This window comes from Mus musculus, chromosome 7, assembly GCF_000001635.26.
Source record: "Mus musculus strain C57BL/6J chromosome 7, GRCm38.p6 C57BL/6J".
In the NCBI taxonomy this organism is placed as follows: Eukaryota; Metazoa; Chordata; class Mammalia; order Rodentia; family Muridae; genus Mus; species Mus musculus.
In genome coordinates, this window is record NC_000073.6 from 115952522 (window position 1) to 115973535 (window position 21014).

The 21014-nt window shown below is 40.3% G+C and overlaps 1 protein-coding gene across 41 annotated transcripts in view; it reads right to left on the reverse strand.

Annotated features, from left to right (window-relative positions):
* The window catches only part of Sox6 (SRY (sex determining region Y)-box 6), a 569905-nt gene that overhangs the window by 481650 nt on the left and 67241 nt on the right, over window positions 1-21014 (reverse strand). For 9 of the 41 annotated variants that reach the window (XM_011241709.3, XM_011241707.3, XM_030242300.1 and 6 more), the window contains exon 1: window positions 469-3600. The exons of 31 other annotated variants lie outside the window; for them this stretch is intronic. The gene's annotated coding sequence lies outside the window, so the exon portion shown is untranslated. Of the gene's footprint in view, window positions 1-468; window positions 3601-21014 lie in introns of those variants that run through there. One more of the 41 variants, XM_006507496.4, reaches the window with a different exon arrangement.

Genomic DNA, 21014 nt, shown 5'->3' on the forward strand with positions numbered 1-21014 from the left:
GAATTGCTTCCTCTAGTCAGCTTCCCCCCTCCTGAATTATACTCACTGGTAAGAACGGAGAGGCAGAACACTGAAAATAGCAATAATGTAATAAAATTTTGTAAGCAAATACCAGATACTAAGAAGCCCAGACAAGTTTCATTCAGCTTACTGTTTTCTAAACAACACACTGGTAAAAGCAAGTAAGCCGGGCTGCTCTGTGCACCAAGCCAGTTAAGCCAAGATATATTTAAAGACATCTTAAAAGGGTCAATTTGATCCTCATTTTAAGAAACTTCTTGTTGCCGCTCTCAGAACCACTCCCTCTTAACCACAAATAATGACTTGGGTAATGGAGCTTGGTAATTGAAAGTATCAGGCAAATAACACCAAGATGAGTTGACACCGCCTGTTGTGCAAATATGTACTTAGGATGGTTATAAAAATAACAGCTGCATTATCAACTGGACACCAACCAGAACAACTTACATGAGTGCAGAGGGCCAGTGTGCGCTGAACTTGCTGTGCAGCACGATGTAGCACTTTGTATGTTGTAAGTATTTCTAAATTCATGGCAGAAATTTAAAAGAGGAGAGATCATTTAAAAAAATAAGGATTTGGTAACTTGGGTAATTAAAAACCAAATTTCCTGAGTGTATCATAGTTACGCCTTGGGCTGTGAATGCTTTCTCTGCTGGGCACCATGCTAAGGCCTGGAGAAGCACAAGTAACCCGAGTTGAACTGGTGATGTCAAGGTGCTCAACAGATGAAGAAGTTGCCTCAGCAGTGTAGAAACATCCAGTAAAGAAAGCAGAATGGAAACTGCATGGCCTCGTGTTCTGTGATAAAGAATGTATATTCTAGAATGAGAATATTGGGGTCCTCTCCCAGCTTTTGTGACAGTTGGAGATGAGAACCTGACTCCTGCCTAGGGCACAGTATTCACATACATTTTTTTCTCTGCCCTTATCCTGAAACTCAGCTAAAATGTGTCCAAGTCACATATTATACAGAAGAGATGATGGCTGGTATAGCCACCTACTTGTATGTGCCTAAGCATCTGTGCAGGGATCAGAAGTCAAAGGTGGATATCTTCTCTCTTGTTTTCTACCTTGTAATTTCAAACAGGGCCTCTCATTGAACATGAAGCTCAATGGTTAGTCTAGAAATGGCTAATCAGTGTAGACATGCTTCTGCCTCCCAGATCTGAGATCTGTATGTGGTGACATGCCTCTTTTTCACATCGGTGCTAAGGAGCTGAACTCAGGTCCTCGTACTTGCTCAGCAATCACTTTACCTACGGAGCCACTTCCTCAGTCCCTTAGCCAATACTTTTTTTAAAAGAGTGACTTAAGGATAACAGGACCCCAGAGCTGAGGCTCCCATTGAGGCTGTCAGGGCAGCAATGTGCAGACCCAACGGAAAGATCAGCTGAACACTGAGTGAGTCCTCCCCAACCTAAACAGGTCTTTACCCACTCTCAAAAACAGCAACAAGCAGCATGAAGAGATCTATTTATATTTTCAGAACATCTCAAGGGTCTCACAGTGAAGTACAGATGAAATCTGTCCTGGCATCTCAGAAGAATTTCCCTACCTCTGAGGTGGAAACTATGGTCAAGGGAACAAACACATAGCTCAAAGAAGGTTTGGCAACAGACGGGTGGCAGAGCTTGCATGCTAAGCCTGAGTTTGCAATTACTAGGCTATATCCATTCCAAGGGGGGAAAGAATGCCTCCTGTGCTTCATCTGTAAAGTGGGGTGGTCAGCAACAAGTTTCAGTTCTTTACTTCTGTGCTTAGTTCAAATGGAAGCTGGAAGAGCTTGAGGTTAAACACATTCAGTGCTAACGCCTACCCATCTCCATTTCCATCCCCAAACAACTATCAATTTTTTTTCTGTCCAAAAGTTTTTCTTATTTCACATTCTCTTGCTGACTCCCTCTCAAAACAAGATTTGATGAAACAGTAAGTAGCATATCTGTGCATATGTGTGTGCACATGTGCCCCTACATGTGTGTGTGTGTGTGTGTGTGTGTGTGTGTGTGTACATAATCATATTTCTGATGTTACTATGCTCAGGCCAAAAATGGGACAAAAACTCCTCGTTTTTACTTGAAAGGATGGAGATAACTAAGCCCTCCAACATCCCAGCCCTGAATCTAATGTCATCCCCCTCATTCTGTGAATTTTGTGGAACAGATGGTAAGAAACGAAGACAACTAGGACTAGCAAGATGGATCAGTGAGTAAAGGCTATTGCTTTAAGCCTGTAGACCCAAGTTCAGTCCTTGGAATCCACACAGTGGAAAGAGATAACTGACTACCACAAAGTGTCCTCTAAACTAAACAGAGAGAGAGAGAGAGATAGCACGTATGATAGATAAACAAATATGTTTTATAAAGAAAGGAAGATAAATACTACAAAGCAAATTCTATCACTCATACACAATACAGCTGATGTCCAATTTTCAAGCGAATTTCCACAATCATCTGTAAGAAGGGATGGCTATTCCACTGTATACATAAGAAACCTGAGATATCTGCGAGACAAAATATCAATTTCTCAGCAGGTTCCACAGTCAGCACTGAAGCTCAACCAAGTCTCATTTCAAACCTCATGATCTCTTCCTGTGCCATAAATGGAGCAGCTTAGCATCTGAGACCCCAGCCAGCCCCTTCAAAGCCTATTGGTTCTTATGCCAAGAACTCCTTTTAAGAGATTCTAAATGCTGCCACCTGTGTCTGCTGACCCCAACCTTGCTTTTCAGCTCCCATAATTCTTCAAAGGCAGACACTATATCAAGCACACATATCAGCCCATCCAAGCCCTTTCGTGGACTTCCATTTCAGAGTAACTGTGGGATAAACCCAGAACCTGATACATGCCAAACAAGCACTCTACCACTGAACTAGATCTCCATCCCCTGGTCATTCTTAAACACAAACAAACAAACAAAAAAACTAGAATAAAAATCTTAAAACATATATATTATGTACATTACATGAAAACTTAAAGAAACTAAAGAAAATTATGCTTTGGTCAAGGATATTATAATTGTGCTCCAATAAATGACTTAAATCCTAGGTGATTTTTTACAAATGAAGTTTAATATCTTCCCAAGAACATAATGAAACACATGAGCCTTGGGTTTAAAACCTCTAGTACAAATATCACTGAAGTACAAGTGAAGAAGGTGTTCCAGTGCAGAAATCCACCAACGGACCAATGAACAAGAATATCTTTTAAAAGATGACTCTGTAGAAGAATTTAGCATACTGACACTATTCAATAACTGGTCCTGAGAAATGTAGTCATTTAAGGGAAAAAACAACAATATTGAATTCCTATCTCACATGTCAATTAAAATAAATTTTAAGTGGCTTTTTTGTAATGTAAAAAGGAGAACCATGAGTAATCTATCAGAAAATCTAGGTGACTATTAGTATCTTAGTGATCTTTATAAACATGATATTAAAATAAAAATGGTCAAATGAATATTAATACAAATTATAACTTTAGTTTTTAATTTCTGTATAACTACAATGAAGGAACAAACCATAAAATCTTTAATAAGTATGTTTGGAACAGTGTGACAAAGAGGAACAATAAAAGCTCCAAAAGTCATTTAAAATGAAAAAAAATATATGTTACTGATGTAAGTACTTACAAATGACAAAAGAGAAAAGTAAGGAAGCTTTACAAAGTGTCCAACATCACATTAATGTTCAAAATGTGACATTCATGAGCATAAGGACGACTGGATGCTCCTGTTGACTGGTGAGAAAAGTCGTGCCTTCTGGAAGATGGCTGACTACACATAGCATTCACTGTGCATAGCATCCACTGTACATAGCATTCACTGTACATAGCATTGATGACAAAAATATGCATATGGGAAGATGTAAAAAGTAAAAGATCCTGAGTAAAATACATTTTAAATGGCGATGGATGACCTTTGTTACAAAACTCTCGTTTGTCTCTTTCCTAAGTAAAGTACTGGAGTAGAAGGTAAAGAGGCATGTATAATGCTCCTGACAGAAAATGTCTGGGAGCCAGCAAAGGTCTGGCGAGACATGAGTAAGAGCAAACCTCAGAACAGAGTGCAGACCTTATATATACTTATGTCAAGGAAGAAAGCCATAGATATCTAAAGAAAGGAGGTTGAAGAAGTCATAACGTGTTCCATAAACACAAAAACAAACTATCATGTGTGCACAAGTGCACATTAATAAAAGAATGATGCACAGGGAACTAACCCTGAGTATGGAATGCATGCATAAATGAAAGGGAGATTCAGGGGGAGGTTTGGTAAGTGTGGGAGCATAAGTAACTGCTGCTGCTCTTCTTCTATCTCTTCCCAGGTTGCCCAAATTATGTACATGCATAGGTACTCATTTCTCATAGGCTCAGAAGAAAAAAGGCCATTTTTATTTTTAAATAAATTAAAAATTGGGTAAAGATTAAATTAAGACTCAAGCACAGTTATTTTTAGAACAAATTATAAGCTCCAAAATGACACTGGAAATGATAAATGATAGGTTGAAATAGTGCTATGAAACGAATAAATTTACCTTATTAAGTAAATTCAATGCTTATGTATGTATATAAATATGTGAGACACCTACATTATACATTTATCTACTTACATTATAAATGATTAAGCCTTTATAAAAAGGTTGAAGGAAATTTGAAAACCATGTTTCCAGAAAGTCTGTTTTGACATGAGCACGATTACTCTGATTTAAAATGCAGAAGAAAAAGAGATGAACCAGCAACAAGAGGAATATGAAGCTACCTGTATCCCAAAGTCATCACATTTTAAGTAAACTTAGTCTACTCACCATGCATAAAATTATGTAGTTTTGTAGTTATTAAAATTTTTATTTAGAACCCTAGGTGATAACACAATATACTAGTATCAGAACACAGCAAAAGTAGAGATACAGATTATATTTGCATGACTTTAAAAAAAATCAATCCTATGGAAATTCCCTGGAATCTAAGAGAGTGACTCTAGCAAAGAAGCTTAGAAATGAGGGATACAGAGCCTGAACCAGCCATCTTCTATAGCCAGGCAAGGCTTACAGTGGTATGACTGTGACACCAACCCAGCCATAAAACCTTCAACCTAAAATTTGTCCTGCCTGCAATATGTGCTGAGGTAAAGGTGGCATAGAACTTGTGGGAATGACCAACCAATGACTAGTCCAACTTGAGACCCACACCTGACAATACCTGGATGGCCAGGGACCAGAGCCTGGTTAGCCCTGAGACCTAGGATAGAACCAAACACAACTGAAAAACAAAAAAAGCAATGGAATTATTTCTAATAATATTCTGCTATACTAGTAGACCAGAGCCTAGCATGACTGTCATCAGAGAGTCTCCATCCAGCAACTGACAGAAGCATATGCACAAACCCACAGCCAAACGTTAAGTAGAGTTCATGGAGCCAAGCAGAAGATCAGGAGAAAGTATTGTAGGGGCCAGGGGAGTCAAGGAAACCACAAGAACGTGGTCCAAACCAACTAGGGTTCATAGAGGCTCACAAAGGCTTACAATCAGGGAGCCGGTATGCATCCTCTACATATATGTTCTGTAGCTTTATTTTTCTGTAGTTCTTATGGGACTCCTAACAATGGGAATGCGGTCAGTTTCTGACTCTTTTACCTGGTTTGGGGAACCTTTCCTCCTAATGGATTGCCTCACCCAGACTTGACATGAGAGTATGTATCTCCTCTTATTTTAACTTCTTACACCATGTTTCCCTGATATCCCTAGGAGGTCTGCTCTTTTCTGAAGAGAAATAAAGGAGGAGTGGAATTGCCTGAGAGGTAAGGTGGTGGGGAGGGGGTAGGAGGATAAGAGGGAGGGAATCCCAGTTAGGATACATTAAATGAGAGAAGAATAAAATAATTTTAAAAATCAATCCTATGCTTAAAGAAGAGACTAAAAACTATTGAGCTGTTAGCTAAGGCTCTGCTGGCTTGGAAAGGGGTAAAGTTTACTCTTCTCTTTCTAGTTTTGTAGTTTTTTTTTAAATTTTCATGTTGCTAAATAAAGCCATTCAAAAGTATGGAGCTCTTTATGGAGTTTACATTTGCAAAGTTCACAATTCTGCCAGCATTCAGGACTTTTTTCTAGACTATATTAACATGTAGTACATCTCTTTAACTAGTAATATGAGTTCTATTTCCTATATTCAAAAGCCCAGCCTCTAGAAACAGCCCTGAATGCTTGTTATAGCTTTCATCTGGAGCCCTGGACAGCCACAACAGAAATGTGCATGCTGCACTGCCTCTCTTGTGTCCAGGGAAGTTTTGGCTTCATGAACAGAATTACTGAACTTCTCTCAGATCAGCAATGTTCCTCAAAGACGCAGAATGGACAGGTTTGCCTACTTTTTCCTTCGTGAGTAACTTTGCTTCCTCATCTGTGAGTGGCACAACATAGCCCTGTCTTATGTAGTTGGCACTGAGATTATGTAGAAGGAGAGACATCAGTATAGTTTCTAGCATAGAACAGAACTAGACAAGTGGTAGCAACTGTCACTGTTATGTTCAAATATTTAAGTTCACTTCACAATGTTGAAGCTCTTTAAACTGGTATCATTCTCCTTAGCATTCTCTGTAATATAAAAATAATCTACATCAGTAAGAGTTTTAAGGCTATTAAATAAGATCATCTACCATAAAATAACCTACAAAATAGTGAGGTTTTAACAAATTTTTGGCACTTATTGTGACCAAACTTTCTTTCTATAAGATTCCAGTCAGTAAGCAAGGGCAATTCTATGACTCACAGAGATCCCATCACATACAGCCAACCTTCCCTGGAGACCCATGAGTAGCCATGGAGGCTCTGTAAAGGAAAGGGCTGACTGTATTCAAAAAAAAATGATTACATAAATAGGGGAGCAGAATTGGCTTTTCTGCTTCCCAACTCACTGGACTCCACAGGCTAAGCCGTGACACCCTCGCAATACCTTAATAATACCATTTAGGCCAGGGCTTCCCCAGACCGGGTCCTATGCAACACTGGTTTCCTAACATACGAGGGAACTCAGAGCTGTCCCCTGATCATATGAATTCAGGAAAGTTCAGACTGAACAGATTTTATGCCTAAGGATCTTTCTGTGCATTAATGTCTGTGGAAATATCAAAACAGATAGTTAAAGAAAGAAATTTAAAGAAACTGTTGATAATTTTGACACAGTTTTTAAATGCTTACCCACTTATTTGATCATAAACAAGTCAGGCAGAAGTCTCCTGTCACTGAGTTTACCTCCTTACAGGGAGGCAAACAGGACACAATGAGGTGCGTGAACAGTGTTTCAGACAAGCAGCTAATGAGAAGACACATAAAACCATTTGAGCACAGAGCTCAGCGAGCTGGAGTGTGGAGCCCAAGATACCCAGAAAGTAAGCACTACAATAAAAAATATGTCATTCTGTGTAACTTACAAAAGGCATTTCTAATGCAAAAGTAAATGACTTTTCAAAGTAGCACACACATACTAGTCAAAAGAAAACACTAATAACATCAGACAAGGGAGGCTGAAAGTAGAAAACCATTAGAGAAAAGGACTAGTAATAATCATGACAGTATCAGTAAAAAAGCAATTTACCAACAGAACAGAGCATGGCTGTTTGTATGAACTTGAACTCATAGAACAAAAATATTTAGTTAAATTTAGTAGAAATATAAAGAAAAATAAACAAACTCATAAGCAGAGTGAAGATTTTTCAAAACTTCTCTTAAGTTTTTTAATTAAAACAGGGGACTCTGTTGAGATGGCTCAATAGATAAGGACATTCACCACATAGGCAAGTGACCTTCACTCAATCCCTAGTCCAGGTAGAAAGAGAGAACAGAGTCCTACAAATTGTCCTCTGATCTCCATGTGTACACTATGATGTTCATGTACCCGTATGTACACAAATCCATTCACACACACACACACACAATTAAAATTTAATCTATATGCCCAGATAATTTTATACATTAAATACTTCTATCGATAGCTCTTAAAATACAGGGACTAAGCCAGGCAGTGGTGGCACACACCATTAATCACAGGACTAGGAGGCAGAGGCAGGTGGATCTCTGAGTTGAGGACAGCCTGGTCTACAAAGTGAGTTCTGGGAGAGCCAGAGCTGCACAGAGAAATCCTGTGTCCCTATCTCAAAAAACAAAACAAATCAAAACAAAAAGTATAATGACTAAATAAAATTAAATAAAAAAAAAAGACCTAGCCAGTATTATCAACAAATTTGAACCAACTGACTGATTTAGAGTGGTGCACCCAACTTAACAATGGCCACCACACCATTTATTTCAATGGCTAAACTATTGGAAATACTGAAAGCATTTCCTTCAAGATAGCAAGTGTGAGAAGAATAATCACTGTCACCTCTTCTGTTCTCAGTATGGCAGTGAACAATACAGCAAGACAAGACAAGATAAATGTAAAGTTCAGGGACTGACAGAAGCATCAACAGATAATGCAATCCCTGGACAGAAGACACCAGACCAGCACTGTATGCAGATGGCTGTACACGGGCAGTTAATCCTGCCAGTCAACTTGACAGGATTTCCAGCTCCTAGAGGACACGCCTCTGCTGTCTGGGAGCAAGTTCCCAGACTGGTTTGGGTGAGGGGGACAAATCCACCCTGAATGCTGATAGCACCATCGGATGAGCTAAGGTGAATCAAAAGGAACAAATGCGCTGCATAGCAGCATTTCCCTATCTCTCTTCCTGACTGCCAACATAAAGGCACAGTCCCTCACAGTCCCACTGCCATGGCTTCCCACAGAGTGCATTATGCCCTCAAACCAAAGCAGACCTTCCCTCAACCCTGCTCCTGCCAGGAACCCCATCACAGCAGTGAGAACGTAACATATAAAATAGAAAAGCCCACAGAGGAAGGGTTACATGTAAATCTAGCAAGTTTGTTTGTGCCAGAGCACTGTACCAAAAAATGTACATTTCTATGCATAATCCCAAACAATATTTATGAAACTATTTCAAAATTACATTATATAAACACCAATACAGACATCAAACACCTAAGTAAAATGTATAGTGAAAGACATTCAAAACTTCCATGTAATCAACTGTAAAATTTTTGAGAACAAGTCTGAAGGCTGGCAATGGGACCAATACTGTATTGTGGATTGGAAGATTCAAAATCCTATAAGAGTCCATCTCCCCAAACTAACTTATAGTTTCAATGCAATGCCAATTAGTTTCAATAGTCTAAGCATGTATATGTATAGTTCTTAAGTTGAGTGCACACACACACACACACACACACACACTCAGAGACAGACAGACAGACAGAGAGTGCATGCACAGGCTTGCTAGGCAAGGCAGCCAGACTTAGGGAGTAAAGACCCACCCACAGGAAGACAGGCAGCAGAGACTCCTGTCAGGGCTGCACTGTTGCTTAGCATTGTGGGCACCATTAAGCAATGAGGAAAGGCAGGGGTCCCACTGGACATCTTTTTGTAAAACTGCAATAAGACCTGACCTAACCCTCACACTCCCAATTCCATTCCAATGCTCTGTGCGTCTAAACTTTCAAAGTGGGACAGTAGCCCAGAGTCTTAAATGAAAATACAGTGCATTTCAGGTATTTCGTGGAAGTGTTTCAAGATTGTACTCTCCCCGTAAAATTATTCAAAATGCTGCATTTTTCTAGGGAAATGAATGACGGGTATCCAGTTATCAGGGTTCCTGAGCAGAGTGCAGTGGGGGCCATGAGCTCTCAGCATGTTTCCTATCACCTGGCTGGACACTTGTCTCCCTTTTCAGGACCTTCTCCAAAGGTGACTGGATTGTTATCCCAGCACTGGCTCTGCAGCAGCCAGGGGTATAAATGCCCCTGAAGGGAAATCTCAGTCACTACAAAGCAAGTGTTCTAGGCTTTTCCTTCAGGAAGGCACCAGTGACCCAGCTGGAGCTCTTCCATCTTCCCAGCCTCCCAGCCAACACTCCTGCACTCTGCCTCTCAAGGTGACCACCTGAAGGCCACCTGCCCCTGCTGTCATCACAGTCTCCATGGCTGTTGGGAAACAACCAACAAGAACTAGCTTTCCTCTGGAGCACACTAGGGGATCCCACAAGTCAGTAAGGTGAGGCAAATGACGGAATAAAACATAAGTGGTTTAAACAAAAGTAGAAGTCACAAAGGAGTCTAAATGGAGTACTTTTAAAAGGTACTAAAATGTAGTCATACTTAGAGAACTACAAGTTAAAACCATTAGAAGATGTTCCACCATGGTCCCAGAATGCTGCAGCCACAACTAATAACAGCAACAAAGGGGACAGAAGCTGACCACAGGAGCCCTGTGTGCCATCAGCAGGAGTAAGGAAGGACTTGTGTCTAAGGAGAAAACACAGCTCAGCCACTCCACAGACTTCCCCAGCAAAGGTGCATCCCGTCTGTGCACATGGGAGAGAGAGCCTCTCACAGAGCTGTTCATATGAGCCCCAAACTGGAAACATTTGCCAACAGAAAACTGGGTAAACTCTGGTCAGTAGTACTCAATGAAATACTATGCAATTATGAAAAAGCATATTATTATCGTCATCACAGAGAAGAACCAGAATGAATCTTACAGTGTGGATTGAAAGGATCTGGACAGAAAAGAGACAGTAAATCTACAATTCTATTTATATTCGAGTACAGAAAATAAGCAAAGCAAAACTGTCTTGTTTAGGCAAGCCCGTTCTGAGATGAGACCACAAAGAAACTAAAAGACTCTATTACCTCAAAAGAAAAGCAGTGTGGGCTTTATCTTTGGATGGGGGTGGGGCTTCTACGGTGCTGGAAACACTGGGCCTGTTAACCTAGGCAGCAGCTATAGACATTCGCCCCAGGAGAAAAGGCATTTTTTTAAAGCCAAGTGTGGTAACATGCTCCTGAATTCCGGGGTCTTGAGAGATAGAGAAAAAGGGCCAATAGTCAAAGCGGGCCTGCAACAGCCTGCAATACATGAGACTTGGCTCAAAAACATTACTGTCAATGCCTGTCTCTTCATACCATTTACCACAAATGAAAACAGAACTCATTGTTTGGGTTTATATTTTTATTTTCAATTAGGTTGTTTGTCTTATATTTAGAGGTCAGGCAGTTTTTAACATTTGTACTATAAAATATATTACATATAGAGAGAGGTACACAAAACAGTAATGTTAGTATTAGAAACTGACAGGCCAGCTATGAAAAAAAAATGATTACATTCATTTAAAATTTCAATTGTGGGCCAGGCATAGTGATGCATACTGAAGCCCACACTTGGAAAGTTGAGGCACAAGGGTAAAGAGATTAAGGCCAACCTCAGCTACATAGTGAGTTCAAGGCCAGCCCTGGTCATATAATGCTCCAGATAGATAGATAGATAGATAGATAGATAGATAGATAGATAGATAGATAGATAGATAGATAGATAACAATTTTTATATAACCTTTAGCCCACAATTCAACATCAAGAAATATCTCAGACATCATTTGTGCATAATCACACATTATACAGGGATATTCACTACAATATTGTTAGTACCAATATACTAGAGCCAGTAAGCATCCATTAATAGGAGTTAAATTAGTTCTAGTATACACATATATTTGAACATATTGTAACATGTAAAAGAATGAGAAAATTATATTTCTGATACAAAAGCATTCTGAAGACATTGTGAAATCTTCAAAAACAACAAACAAAAAATAGGTTTGACACAGGGATGTTTATACTAAGGGGATGCAGACACTCTACAGGACATTCTCTGGTAGGTTGACAAGAAAACAGTGACAGCCATGGCTTTGGGGAAGGGGACTTAGGACCTGAGGGGCTTGAAGGAAATCACTGATCTACTTTTAAACCATATACCTTTTGTAGCTTTATAAATTTTTACTATATATGTATGAACTTTTCAAATAAGTAAGTTTATTTGGGAATTTAATTTCATAGAATTCCTCACAGACCTTGACATATAATAAAATCTAACTCTTGGAAGTTTGCTCAGCCAAGCCTTATTTTTAACACACACTAACCTAGGCACAATTGGCATATTAGGCAGCAACATCTCTGAGATGCCCTGGAGGGAACACAATTGACAAAGCCTAAAAACAAAGTTAGGAGAACCATGGTCCTGGCAGGATGGTCTCACTATAATGGGAGTGTCTTTAAGATAGCATATCTTTTTAAAAATACAGTACTAAATGCTGTTAAAGAGAGCAAAGATTAGAGACTTTTTAGCCTTGTGCTAATGAGCACCAGAGTAAACATCACAAACTCACATACACAGAAGGAGAACAAGCTGTGCCTGGGCCCAAACAGGCCCACAGAGCATACACACCCAGTATGAGATTATTAATAGATTCCATTTCTCTTCACCTAGGCATACTTGAGCAATAAATGATTCTTTCTTTCAGTTGATTTTGCCCATTTTTCTGGCATTCATACCTTGGGGATGTGATGAGGTTTCATAATTTATGCAGAAGTAAAACAGTTGCTATAAGGTAGGTTGAATCAGATATCTTCAGCTTCACTCCCTTTCTTGAGACTCAATGAATGTAGCAGTGCTGTGGCTATTATAACTTTGGCCACGTTCCATGAGCACTCTGGAGCCTGACTTTGTCATGGATCTAAGAGTATCTCATTTCAGTTGATCTCATATCTGTCTTTGAAGCTACAGTCATCTACAGGCCTCAGTTGTATACAGTCATAAATGATGTGCGAGTCGTCAATCGGAGTCCCATCAGAACAGGAGTGAATTACACTTGGAAGAGATGAACACTGCCCCTCTGAAATTCTGAAGCTGGGACTTCAGCAGCAGATGGGTGGTGGTGCAACACCTTCCAATCTTCATAGACTAGAGACTCCTGGGTTAACAGTTAGCCTACAAGGGCTCCAGTTATTTACTTGCTTGTGACAATCTACATAAAAGCTATGTTTCTGACCAAGCCAGCATCAATGGTTTTATCTTGATTTTTTTTTTTATTTTCACAGATACTGAGTGACCAAGTTTTGGCCTACAGTGATAGTAAGTTCCTGAATTTTTTCTGTTCTACCTCATGTCAGACTCTCTACTGTTTGATTAATTAATTTTTCAGTATTGAAAATGCTGAGTTTCACTGTGACTCGTGTGTCACTGTTCTTCGCTTATGTCCTCTCCTTCTAGCTCCCTTCACTAGGAACTACTGAGAAAGTTGTTTCCTGTCTTTCCTTTTATAAAGAACCTTAGTATACAGCCTTCAATAAGCATTTGATTAAGCCACAAAGTTCAATTTAGTTAGCACAATTTTATAAGTAGAAATATTATATAATCAAAGTACATTTTTAACCAGCCATGTTCTGTGGTAAAATGTGATTATTAACATCCTAGCTTTTGCTTTCGATGAAATATCTGAAATATCTAAACTTATGTGTGTGGCAGCTCTTGTGGTGTGCTGGTGGTGTCTTGAAGTCTGCTGCAAATAGAGTCCATTACAGAGACAACCAGTAGAGAACTGATTTTTTTATCCCCTATTTTTTAAAATAGGGAAAGTGATCAGAAGAGCAGGTAGCAGTGAAAAACAGTGAACAATCCTCTTGCAGACTGACTGCAGGAAAAAAATAAGGAAACTCCTGGGTTTTTATCTTAGTGGGAATCTTCACTGAATAAAAAGCAAGCTAAAAATCCAGGACCGTTGTCCAGAAAAAAAGGAAGCAGAGTAGGAAGAAAGGGCTGCGGGTTATTTACAAAGCACCCTGAGCTTTCTCTGGGCTAGGAGCATCTTTGCTTTTAAATACCATGCTGCTGGCTGTCATCCCCAAATGGCAGCAGCATATGGATGTGTTGCTATGGAGGGTGGTGGCTACAGAACCACGAAGTGGGTTCCCACCCATAGAGTGTCGCCCTCACAGGCCATCTGGTGCTCCTTCTGCATAATTAGCAAAATATTGACTTAGCACTTAACACTCTAGGGAGGCTTAAACCAATTTTTTAAGCAAGAAAAATTCTTGCCAACTCAAAACAGAATTGCACTGTATAAATCTTTCTCCAACAGAGACCTTATATGGCCAGGGTTAGCTGTTCTTATAGAATTGTTATTGTTACAGGTGAACTCTGCAGATAGTGTGACCCATGAGGACAGTGGCCACAGAGCAGATGTTGTCCAGACATTCACCCACTGAATTCCTGGTGTAGTCAGTGCACTATAGAGGTGAACCAGTAAAAGGTGACTCAGCCAAGCTTGGGAAGGGACATCTGATGGCCTCCACCTGAAAGAGCTACCTTAAGGGAGAAAGACTAAGCTACTAAAACCTAAAAACACAGGAACTTAACCAGGTTCCAAAATAACCTTCCCAGACAACCATGGCTTCTCCATCACTCTGTTTTTCTCAGAACAGCTGTCTAAAATGAGTTCCTTACATTAAAGACAAAAGGGAGAAGATTAAGGTTCTGAACTGTGCCTCTGAAAAACCTATTATGAGTGTCTCACCATCGTCAGAATACATTCAGGGGGAAAGCAAGCAAGGGAAATCGGAACTCAGCAAAGCATCATACTGCAAAATGTCTCATTTTCAGAACTGCAGATTGCACATGTGGTCTTTTTTTGTCCCAACTTCTGTGAACCAAATGCTTGCCTAAGGACAACAAAACCATCATCTTCTAAATGACGTGTGCCAGGAAAGCATGTTGTCATGGTAGGTACGAGATGTGCATAAAGCAGTAGCTTGCAAACCAAGTATCAAAGCAAGCAAATACAGCCACTCATGATAGAGAATTCACATCTCTCTGCAATATGATATTTTAACTCCGCAAGAAAAACAGCAGTACACAACATCTTTTGATCAGCAGCCAGTTACAAATGGATTGCTTCAGAGTCAGTATTACATCACTCTGTGTTCATGACTACGACTCCTCTTTGCAAGACTGGATTTTCAGCAGTTACTATGATAAGAAACTGTGTTATAATGAATGTGAAACAGGAAACTAGGGTGACAATGTGCAGTCTGCAGAGTTTGAAAAGAAGCAAACATAGTGTATTAGCAACAACGACTTAAGAATGAGATGAGCCAGTTATGGTGCATACTTAACTGCAGCACTCAGGAGGCAGAACTTAACTGCAGCACTCAGGAGGCAGAGGCAGGCAGGTCTCTGTGAGTTCCAGGCTGGCCTGAATGACAGGGCACAGTGAAATTTCGTCACACACACAAAGAAGAAGAAAGGAAATAAAGGGATGATATTAAATTAATGGTTTTATAGTTTATCTATATTGTCTTTTACAAAGAGCTAAAAGGTTACTAGCACATAAATACCTAAACTGGGTAATCTCTTTTGGGAAAGAATTACTGTAATAAAACCACTGACATGCATCAGGCAGTAGTGGCACGTGTCTTTAATTACAGAGCCAGGTGGATCTCTTCATTTGAGGTCTTGTCTACAGAATGAGTTCCGGAATAGCCACAGCTACACAGAGAACCCCTGCCCCAAAATTGTTTTAAAAAATTCCTGGCAGACTAAGGACATCACAAACCAAGTAAAAATTGACTTCTGATATGAAATCTTTCCCTGCTCAATTCCAAACATATAAAATACAAGGAAACCAAAGTACTGTTTATAAGTAGAGAAAGTGACTAAAGTCTGAAAACCTACTTCCCAAGCAAAGCAGAGAATCCACACGCAGAGCAACAATCGCGTGGTATCAGGACAGCAAGCCTAGCAAAGCACACACACTGTGACAGACACCCCGAGAGGAGGGGAGAGACCGACTGCACCAAAGGATGAAGTCCTGGAAGCACTACCCTGCCAGCTTAGGAAGTGAGACTCAGTAACGCTGGTGCGGCTGCACAGTCTGGGTATGCTGACTGTGTCTGATAGTACTGTTCCCAGACCAAGCGTAATCAGGAAAATTTACAAGAGCTTGTAGGGGAAATAGGTACTAAAGACGGGAGGGAGATAAAAACAAAAACACAATTTTAAAAACCAGAGACTAATCACCACTCTGTGGAACGCCTAGAGACATTCAAGAGAGGATGCTGGGAAGAAGTGGGGAGAAAGATCTTTGCAAAGTAATATAAAAAGAATAAGAAACCTACAAGTGCCAGCAAATGATGTCAAAGGCAGAACATAGAGGAGGCTAGGCAGTATCCACAGCTGTGATCCCAAAAGCCCCAGTAAAACATCACATTCAATGCAGCCTTAGCAGCCAATAAAAAAAGAGAAGACCCAAATTTGATAATTTCATATATTCTTCCTGGCAAACGAGATTTTTTTAAATGAAAAAAAAAAACAAATTTTCGTTGAAATATATAACTATGAAATATCAATAAAAATATTTGGTATTTTTTCTTTAATGCCAAGAAGCACAGTATTTTTCTGCTCTTGTGTTCTTGGATGACTTCAATACAATAGACTGGTTATCTGGGCTTATCTATGTAATTAGACCAAGGAAGACTTCGGTACACACAGAGTAACTTGATTTATAGTGGTCCAAAGAGGATGCTTTTTCCTCTCTGCTAAAAGCTAATCGTGCAGGTAACTTACTGTTTCCCAGACTACCCGAATTTATACACCATATTTTTAAAAATGAGATTTGTTGGAGCAGGAGTGTTGCAAATGACTTAGGAAGACAGGATGACAATAATTTGAATATAGGCAGTTCTACACTGGAAACATTTAACATCCTGCAGCACAGACCTTCACACTCATTCTCACGTGGGCTGCGGGGCCACAGGCATGCTGCTCTCAGGACACAGACAGACACACCTCCAACGGTATGACTTAAACTCAGAGGCTGCACCACATACCTGGCCACTGATAATGACCAAAAGAAACAGCTGCTATTGGAACTGGATATTTAAACCTGGCCATGAAAACTGTTCCTGAGGGCTACATGTGGAGCTCAGCAGTTAAGTGCCTGCCTGTGTGGCCCCGGCCCCAAGATAAACCCTAAGTACCAAAAAATAATAAATGATAAATTTAACAAATAAAATGATCCTGACTAAATAACTGGTCACCAGGAACAAAAATAGTCTGTAATTATCTCTTTTCCTAGTAAGAATGTGTGTTGTCACTGGTAATTTGCAAACTGCTTCTCAGGTTATTAACCCTCTACCTTTCCCTTTCACCAGCCCGAGTAACCCCTTCTGGCCTCTCACCTTAATTTCTATCTAACCTGATACCTGAAACGTCAACTTTTCTTCTTCACAGATGACTGCTTACTCCATCCACAATCTTCCAGGGATTTTTCTTAAACTCAGAGGTAAGCATGTCACTATTAGGCTCAACATTGGCATGGTTCCCCCGAATTCCTCATCATAACCCTACAATCTTTACTAAATTCAAAATTTTTACAACTCTGGCCTCAGAATAAGTTGTACATTCCTTTCATTAGGCTTAGCCACTGAGATGGAGTCCTCTCCACCTCCAGATGTCACATGCAAACCTACCTCCTCCATCAAGTTCTCTTTCTTCTCTTTTTACCATGTATACACCTATGTGCATGCATGTGTACGTGTGTGTGCATGTGCATGCACAAACACACTAGCATGTGCTGGTGATGGTCAAAGGACAGCTTGCAGGAGCTGGTTCCACAAATGGAAGTTAGGTTGTCAGGCTTGGTGGCAACTTTAGCTATTGTACCACCATAGTTAATGTCCCCTGACAAGTTCTCTTGACAGTTACAAAGTCTTCAGACTAGAATGCATCCCTCATGCCTTAAGTAATGAGAACATGGCCTGTATGTCTCTTCTTGATATGCGAGTTTGCTCTGTATCTAACATCTTTCATCTTTTTCAATAGACTGTCTTCTCATGGAGAGGCTTGTCCTGTTCATTTATTTCCCCAGCAAAGTCTACACAAGTGCTCTAATTACCAGGAACTCAGTAACATTCTGTGGGATTTAAATATGAAGCAAGTTATACAAACAAAACTTCTGGAAAAATACAAGTATTTGCTACTGGCATGCTACACCTTATATACAACATATCCATGTCAATTCGCAACTTTTACAAAGCAAACACATTATAGAAGCAATATGTGTATTCATCACAAACAGGGCAATACCTTCAGCAACAGTGGTTCACAGCAAAGCAAGTGTGTCTGCCTTTTCAAAAAACTCTACTTCCAGAATCTGACTCTTGAATATAAAAAAATTATCCTTAAAGGCTAGACAAAAAAAATATGGTCACTATCTAAAATATATTTTATTCACATCTCATTCAATTTCCCCTTTATATTTGGACCACTAACAAAATGTCTGTGACAGCACTTTTCCCAATAAGAAAGGCAGAGCTGGCAGTGTCTTCAGTCACTTGCTAGGTTCTGGGAAAACGGAGATCACAGGAGAGAAATTAGTTAAATGAACCTTTGTTTTCAGCAGCTAAGATAAAAATCCAGCATATTACTAACCATGTCTTCCAGGTGCTATGCAATAAGCTAATCTGGAAGAAAACTCCTTTCCCAAATTTCATGGTGTGATATTAAATTTTAAAAGTACTGCTTTGGTCTGGAGATATGGTGCAGTGCTTAAGAATACTGGTTGTTCTTCCTGAGAGCCTGGGTTTAATTTCCAGCACCTACATAGTGACTCACAACTATCTGCAACCCCAGTTCCAGGGGATCTCAAACCCTCTTCTGGCCTCTATATGTACCAGGCACTACATACACATGGTACACAGACATGCAAACAAAAAATAAAAATAACATATAAAAAAAAGTACTGGTTTACCTGAAAATCAACATTTCTTCTTCCTATAACAAATTTACTTAAAATAAGATCCACATATATTTTGGGTAAGAAGAAATAGATATACAAAAATCAGAAAAGGAATTAAGGACTCAGAATGAATTTCTATATAGCATTGAAAGAGGTTCTTATTTCTACCAAATTTTCCCTCCAGCCACCTTTTGATGTACTCTGAGCCACATTACAGATACAAATGTAGGAGGGGTGGGGCTGGCAAGATGGTTTAGCAAGTAAAGTTCTTTTCTTTTTTCTTTTTTATTGATTATTTTATTTATTTACATTTCAAATGTAATCCCCCTTCCCAGTTTCCCCTGTACAAGACCCCTGGCCCCTCCTCCTTCCCCCTGCCTTTATGAGGGTGCTCCCCCACTCACCCACCCACTCCTGCCTCAGCACCCTAGTGTCCCTCTATCCTGGGTCATCAAACCGCTACAGGACCAAGTGTACCCCCTCCCAATGATGCCAGATAAGGCAATCCTCCGCTACATATCCAGCCAGAGCTATGGATGCCCCCTGTGTACTCTTTGGTTGGTGGTTTACTCCCTGGGAACTTTAGAGGATCTTGTTGGTTGATATTGTTCTTCCTATGAGGTTGCAAACCCCTTCAGCTCCTGCAGTTCTTGCCTTAACTTCCCCGTTGGGGTCCCTGTGATTAATCCAATTTTTGGCTGTGTACATCCGTATCTGTATTGGTCAGCTATACCGAGCTCCTATCTGCAAGCACTTCTTGACATCAGCAATAGTGTCTGGGTTTGGTATTAGCAGACAAGATGTGTCTCTAGGTGGGGCAGTCTCTGGATGACCTTTCCTTCAGTTTCTGCCCCACTCTTTGTCCCTGCTTTTCCTTTTAACAGGAGGAATTCTGGATTAATATTTTTGAGGTGGGTGAGTGGCCCCATTCTTCAACTGAGGGCCATGCCTATCCACTGGATATGGTGTCTACAGGTTCTATCTCCCCTTTTGGGAGCATTTCTGCTAAAGTCCTCCCTGTTGGGTCCTGGTAACCTCTTATGTCCCTGGCATCTGAAACTTTCTAGTGGTTATCCCCAGCTCTCCCTCCCCCACAAATAAAGCTCTTATTGTATAAGCCCAACAACCTGCATTTAATCCTTGGAACTCACAGTAATAGAGAGAACTAACTCATAAAAGTTATCCTGTGACTGCCACAAAGGTCTGTGGCACACATGTACCCCAGTTCACACACACACACACGTATTCCCATACAATTAACAATAAAAATGAAAAGTTACAAATTAATCTATAGTAGGAGCTTTTACAGGCTATACAACCGACCAAAGGCTTTCCAGATGGATGTTCATGCCTGGGACACAAATGCCAATCCTGAGAAATGGCTCTAGAGGCCAAAGGAACTTCTCACTCTGAGCCCAGCAACCAGACTACAAATATCACCTGTCTGCTCCAAGAATTCTGACCAGCATCTCAGTTACTTTTAAAAGGCTCATAAAAATTCCTAGAGAAGCCAGGCAATAGTGGTGCATGCCTTTAATCCCAGCACTTGGGAGGCAGAGGCAGGTGGATTTCTGAGTTCGAGGCCAGCCTGGTCTACAGAGTGAGTTCCAGGACAGCCAGGGCTACACAGAAAAACCCTGTCTCAAAAAAAAAAAAAATTCCTAGAACACCAAAGAAGTGAAAGGAGGAGGAGGAGGAGGAGGAAGAGGAAGAAGAAGAGAAGGAAGAGGAGGAAAAAGAAAAATGAAAAAAGGGCATCTGCCCTAGCCATTTCCTTTTAGAGTCCTGGAAAAGTGACAACATTATGAACGTGTTTCCAAGGTGAGAAGTTTTTGACTCTCTCTAGAATGCATCTTCCTGGAACCAGCCCCCTTCTAATAGTTAACTTTTCTGTACACTCTTTCTTGTTGCCATTGAAGCCTTGGCTGGAACCTGCACTGAAAGAAACAGTTTAAAAGTCTATAATGGCTGGGCGTGGTGGCGCACGCCTTTAATTACAGCACTCGGGTGGCAGAGGCAGGCAGATTTCTGAGTTCGAAGCCAGCCTGGTCTACAAAGTGAATTCCAGGACAGACAGGGCTATACAGAGAAACCCTGTCTCAAAAAAACAAAAAGCAAAACAAAAAGTCTATAGTGAGTGAAATTAATCTAATTTGACCTACAACTCCCAAGCTTTTTAAGTACTGTATACCTACTCAGTCATCCTGGAATGGAAAGAGAAATGCTACAGGTAGAAGAATTCTACAAGTAAAAGTCTCCTGTGGCTACATTGCACTGCTTCCAACTGTCTGTTCCCACCTCTGCCTAGGACTCCCATG